Source organism: Toxotes jaculatrix, chromosome 4 (assembly GCF_017976425.1).
Source record: "Toxotes jaculatrix isolate fToxJac2 chromosome 4, fToxJac2.pri, whole genome shotgun sequence".
Lineage (NCBI taxonomy): Eukaryota > Metazoa > Chordata > Actinopteri > Toxotidae > Toxotes > Toxotes jaculatrix.
Window position 1 is genome coordinate 10,219,944 of NC_054397.1, and position 6,832 is coordinate 10,226,775.

Consider the following 6,832-nt stretch of genomic DNA (forward strand, 5'->3'; position numbering starts at 1 on the left):
TCTATATGGTCATTCAGCAAGCTACATTAGCTGTCCATTTGTTTAGAAAATGTATTGTGCTTCGACTTCTTTTGTTGCACCATCAGGGAATTTAAGTAATTTGGAATATATATAGTGGATAAGAGCAGGTTGCCACAATCTTGACCAATGTCCAGATTTTTCTAAGATGCAAAGATTCCCCAAAGGCAGCACTAATAAAAGTACTAATATTTTGCTCCTTTTCTGTCAAATAAAGTTAAATTTGCTAGTTATTTTTATTTGATTCTGTGGGGATGTGAAGTACGGAAAGGAGGACACAGACTAACAGGGTCTGCAGAGAAGCCAGCAAGGCGCCTGGCTGACATGATCTTCCTCCACTAATCATGTCTGACTGTTCCTCTCTCTCTCTCTCTCCGAGGCAGGTATAGATTGATTAGTTATCCTGCAGCCATCACCGAGCGCAGTGAGACGGCCAAGTACGCTGGATCTTTCTCCCCCTGCTTCTCCACGTGTAACACACCTGCACGTATCTCCCTCACACATCTGTACATCTCTATCTCAAACATTTCTATCTCTGTCTCTGTCATCACCTTTCTCTATCTCTCACCTACGTACAAACACCCTCGCCCTGTCGTACTCACACACACACACACACACACACACACACACACACACACACACACACACACACATGCAGTATAGTACAGGCTACATACACACATGCACAGACACCATCTGCTCCTCTTGACAGGCACAACCTTCCTGGGTGCAGTAATTGATGAATGTGGAAGACGGTGCATTTAGGGTCTCCCTACCTCTTCTCCTCACATGCCGACCTGGGAGAGCAAATGGGTGAACCCCGTGCTCAAGCACACACACACACTAGCACACTCAAACACATACAGAGAGGTGCAAGCATGCCGATTGATTGATTGGGGTGGTAGGTTTCATGACGGCTGGCGACATTTCTCCACATCATGTCAACGCCCCTGGCAGCAAGAGTCCCAGAGTGATCTCTGAGGAATTTGGTAATCAAAGTCAGCAGGGCTGGATTCCAGGCTGGTGCCCATGCAAGAGTCTAAATAGATTTAAAATACCAGAGAATTTCTTTTTTTATTATTATTATTATTATTATCAGTGCTGTTGTCAAAAAATGATTTTTGTATACAGCTAATTTGCAGTGGGGAAAATGGTTATTTTTATCAACATGAAAACATTATTGATACAGAATAAATCTGTAAACCAGATGCTTAAACTGAACATATTTGCCAAACATTAATTATTGAGGTCTTTCATTTCATTCCTTACATTTTATTGCCCTTCCTGGCAATTAGTTTCAATGGTTATATTAACTTAGAGCACATGGTTAAATAATATCACATCACATTCACATTTGTTTTGAAATAATCTCCAGGTGTCAACATGAACATTAAAACCTTCCTTCTGTTCACACTGCCCATTAAAAGATAAGTTTTCATTATAGGTGATTGGGGACAGGATTCAGTCTTTCTTCTGTATGTATTCAAGTTTATCTGAGGCTAGGCTCTTAGTTAAACATTTCAAGTTAATATCCTCTGAAGTCAAAGTCTTTTCAGTACAAAATTCCCAGCTTTTTGTTATGATCCCTTCATTACAGCTCAACAAGGAAACTCCATCCAGGGCAACACAAAGAGCAAATTTTACAGTAAAAAGACTGTTATTTTGAAAGATAACCACTTGATTTGACTAACTCAGACTGCTGAAACCAGATAGGAGAGAATGCACATTGTTATACAAAAGCAGGGCTGTGGATTTTGTCTGTCATCATTTACATTTAACTCACTTTACGAGAGGCTTTTTCAGTAGTCAGTATGAAGAGAAAGAATGATACAGCATGCAAGATCAGTTTCAGTGATCACATGGGCATCTGAGCCAGAGAGAGGGAATTCAACTTTAATGGCAAGGCTGAAGCACGATGCAAACCTTCATCTCAAGTCTCCTGTGTTTTCCATAGCAAACCACAGACACTAACCTCACGACAGCTTCTGTGCAAAATGACGATGTTGCACTTCCTGGACTGGAAAAAGCATGGCTGGCTAATGTAATCCCGCGTGAGTGTAGCTTGTCTTTCACTTGTCCACACAATCACCCAGAGGTCCACAACATTAAACGTATTCAGGACAACTTTTAAAATAACTCATGACGAGATCAGTCTGTAAGAGCTCCAGCATACAATAGTCCTTCAGCCAATGCAGAGAAAATGATTCAAGGATTCAACAAGACAAAGTTTTAGTTCTCAGTTAATGGAGAAAATAGCTGAGTGACAAAATGCCATATTTAAATGAAACAAATGTCAAACTATGAAGAAAACGATGTATGATTCACAGCAACATATCAGATTTGTTCTGCCAGTGTTTCAGAATATTGAAAAAGTTAAAAAAAAAAAAAAAATCATTGCGTTATACATTATAATTTAAGGGGATTCAACAGAGGATCATAAAAGAGCAATGCTATGTATAAATCATGCAATATTTTCCTATCTCTGCCCAATGCATCAACTGAACTTCACCCCAACCCCATGACCAAATAAATCAGTTAAATAAATTATATTAAATTAAATGTCATGTTTATCATTTTAATAGACTGACTGATGCAGTATTGCATTGTTGTTTGATGTGTAAAAGGTTATAGAGGCCCACAAGGAAGGATGTCATCAAAATAAAAGGAAATTACCTTCATACTGTACATCTGAAAAAGGCTTTCATTCACTTATCTCTCAAGGTATCACTCATCCTTCAATTTATCTACCTGCCCTTTCATCCATGCACCGACCCCTCTATTCATTATCTGTCCATTCATCTATCAGCTGCTCCACCAACCCACCCATACATCCACCGACCAAGTCTAGTCAAGTGATCCAATGAACCCATTACTTCCTCTTAAGAAAACAAAACCACCACTTGGCTTTGTTGCTATTACTGACTCCAGCTGTGGTAACACCATAAGGATGGTGGTGACCGGACTGAATGTTGGAGGAGGAGACGGAGGAGCGAGGGAAAAAGACAGGGAGGGTCCAAGTGTCAGGTCCCATTGGGGTCAGACGATGGCGGCTACATTTACCAAAGCAAACAGCCCAGAGGAGCAGAGTACTTCACCTGTCGCTGTGGATTACTCCATTATCACATCCACCAGTCTCACAGTGTCCCATTCTAACCACTCACTATTCAAAATTCATACAACATGCAGAATGGTGGGTGCTATAAAATGTTAAACTGCAGGAGGATTCAAAGTTGACTGTATTACTGGGTTGTTGCGTGTGAAGCCACAGTGGGGATGAATTCTTTGAAATCTGGAACAATGGAAGTGGTCATCCTTTATGCTAGTATGATGTACAAAGCCACATTAGCACATTTTTCAATAAGATATGTAGTTTTTCTGAATGTAATGCAGAATGCTGATGATTTTAAATTTTAATAAAATGTATAGATATGTACAGACAAAGCAACAATATACATACGTACCAAGAATTACTTTCATGGTTTCACTTTCACGATTTAGTTGGAACGACCACATTCAGAATGGAAAAACTATATGTCGAGTGGTAAAACATAAGGGGGTAATGCATTCAGCTTTGATGCCACAGACTGAGGATTCAAAATAAAAATACTATGACAAAATTTTTTCTTTCTTTAACCAAGTGCAAAAAAATAAATTAACCTTGAGTGATTACCCTGGAATTATTCTATCTTTATATTTTTTTATCAACAAATCCAAAGAGACCACAAAATACTTAAGACTGAATCATAACCGGAAACTGACCAAACCCATAACAGACAAAACATTACAGAGTTTACATCTGGTCACTGTAAGATATAGAAGGAGAAAGGAAAATACTACGCAATTGCTACAGTTAAACAGGATGGAGAATATAGCTTGTGTTTGGTTTTGATTATTTGTGTGAAGCTGTATGTAGATGTTTAATTTTTTTTTCTTCTCTTCCCCTTTAAAATGAAATAAAATTGAATTACCAATAAAATAAATCAAAAGCAAAATACCAAACTGAGACACAGAAGCAGAGGGGTGCAGGAAGGGGTGTGATACAATTTGCAAACTGATCAGCTAAATCCTAAGAATTCAAAGAAGTGAAAGTTGAGAAACTGCTTTTAGTCACAGATAAAGTGTCTCAGTGGCTGAAGAAAACATCCATATTGAGATGAAATCTATGAGCTGTTTGACTAAGTAATGCATCAATCAACAAATCTGCTTGGCACAATATAGTTGCTTATATTGCATAAATATTAAACATTGCATTTAATATAGCCAACTGAATGCTTCGCCAGGCATAGTAAAATTACAGTTCCTTTCTAAATTTCAGCAAGAAATCCTGGACTGTAGCCCTGAAGCTAGTGGCTGGAGGTGGACTTAGCCACACTGCTCTTACCCTGCAGCAATACTGAATGCCAAGGCACTCATAATACCACTGTGGGTTAGCTACAACAAGGGAAATGGCACAAAAGACATATCCAGGGTAAAGAGCCATCCCTGGAGAGAAGAGTGACACCAAGGAGTCCCTCTTCTCCTTCTCAGCAGCGTGATTAATAACCCCCGTGCCCCATAATCTCTCCATCATCTATCTATGTAAATGCCCCCGGACCTGCAGCGCCAATACACTTTGACTGATGGCTGTTCCACAGCACTGGGCTCAGTGTGTGTGTGTGTGCGAGAGAGAGAGAGAGAGAGAGAGAGAGAGAGAGAGAGAGAGAGAGAGAGAGAGAGAGAGAGAGAGGCGATGTGAGGGTTTCTGTGAGAGGAAAGGAAGAGATGAGGAAAGTCACGTGGTTCCTCTCCCTTGTCACAGTCAGTATGGCCACACAGTTTTTTGTTTGTTGCGAACACAGATTGGGAGAGTGCTCGAGAACAAGGCACAGGGGAGGTTATAATTTACTCACACAAATAAGGAATAAGAGACAAAATTAGATTTGGCCAAATTGTTTAATAAATTCTCATTTTATCCCCTTAGCCCCTCTTCCTCAGCTATGGCAGCTTCAATAAACAGGGTGAATGGGATTAATTAGGCATCTCAAAGCACCATTTTAAATACTACATCAATTATTAATGCTTGTATAATTTTTCATTCAGTGAAAGTGTCTCTTGTTCATATTAGTAAGGGTTTTCACGGTTTCAGCTCGTTTTAGCAGGAATCCCTGTCAAGTTATCGTGTCCTGCAACCCAACAGTATGTAACATCAGCATTATCACCAACAAGCCTGACATGCAAAGAAGCACAGAGCTCATTTTAACACCGTTTAATGGTGAAATCTATTCCCAGTCCAATGCCAAGCACCTAATTTTCAGCAAACTTAAGCTACCTCATCTGCACTGAAGTCACGTTTTTGTTTTTTTGTTTTGCACCTCTCCTCCCTCCTCTTTGTCATCCATGATGCACAACAAAATATACGAAATGGTTGGGCAAAGATTTTTTTTCTGCTCAGAATTACTATATATTATGTCATTATGCATGACAATTCAATGGCACTTTGATATATGATGATATGATATGATATAAAACCATCACAACACTGTCAGATTTATTTGGATGGATATAAGGCCTTACAACAGGATAAAATGCTATACCCTGAGAAATTATTAAGTCTCTTGAGCCAAGTTGTATTGAGGCATCACTCTATGAAGGTAAATATCACAAATAAAAGAAAGACGCTATGAAGAAATGTTACCGTAACTGTATTTTAAAAGAATGAACTGTAGCATTCAATTTTTTTTTCCAGCACAGAAGACATTTCTTGACATTTTTTGTTTAAAAAGTAGGCTTCCAATTTGATAACACCGTTGAATCAAATAAGTTGTAATATAATTATTCTGCTATGTGTTTTTCATTTTGTACAACAACAGCTCCACACATTATTACAGATGTTCATTTAATGGTTTCACAGTTTTGGCTAACTGTTTCTTACTTATGTACAAAATGTAATTGAATTGAAAAGAAATAACCTAATCATAATAATCTTTCTGAAACTAATTTGCTGAACTGAATTGAACAGCTGTTGAACTAATGATTCTCACCCTTAGAATGGAACCAAATGGATTCTTGAAAGGTTATAAATGAATCTATGCTTTGAAAACAAGTCTGCAGTGTTTTACCCTTTTTTCTTTAAGGTCATGGGCCTAAACATGCAGAATCACCAGTATGATCCTTTGAAGGAAATTCATATAAAACTGAAAGACAAGGTTTATGATTTTGCATTAGGTATGTCTGTATCTGTGTTTCCTAAATGGTTGTCTAAAGTGGGGGATGGTGAGTGCTGGTCCAGACAAGGGGGATGCTTTGTGTTTTTTTAACCATGACATCCCTCAGGCAGTTTTGGGCACAAAGACAGATAACAAGAGAGTTATGAAAGGTCAAGGAGTAACACTGCCTTAATGTGCAAACTGATTCTGTCTGAGGACACAAGAGGAAAATCAGAGGGGAAATCTGTTTCAGATACAGTAGATCCACCTGCAGTGCATGTGCGATTGTGTTTATACTTCAACAACAACCCTGTCTCCAAGAAATTCCCTTTGTATAAACTGCAACAGCAAATATGTGGGAAACATAATTGCTAGTTGGATTACACTGTTTTTTGGAATGAATGAATGAAGTTGCAGAATGCTGCATTTGTTAATGGAAGCAAAACCACCAGGCTGTGGTTGGGATGAATGAGGAGGCGTACAGAGCACACGACTGTGACTTCATAAACTGGGGTTTGAATTCAGAGTCCCGTCTGTGGTTAGGTTGAGGCAACTAAATGGCTTTGGTTAAGATTAAGGAAAGACAGCGGGTTTGGTTAAATATAAATAAACACATTATGTCTGAAGTT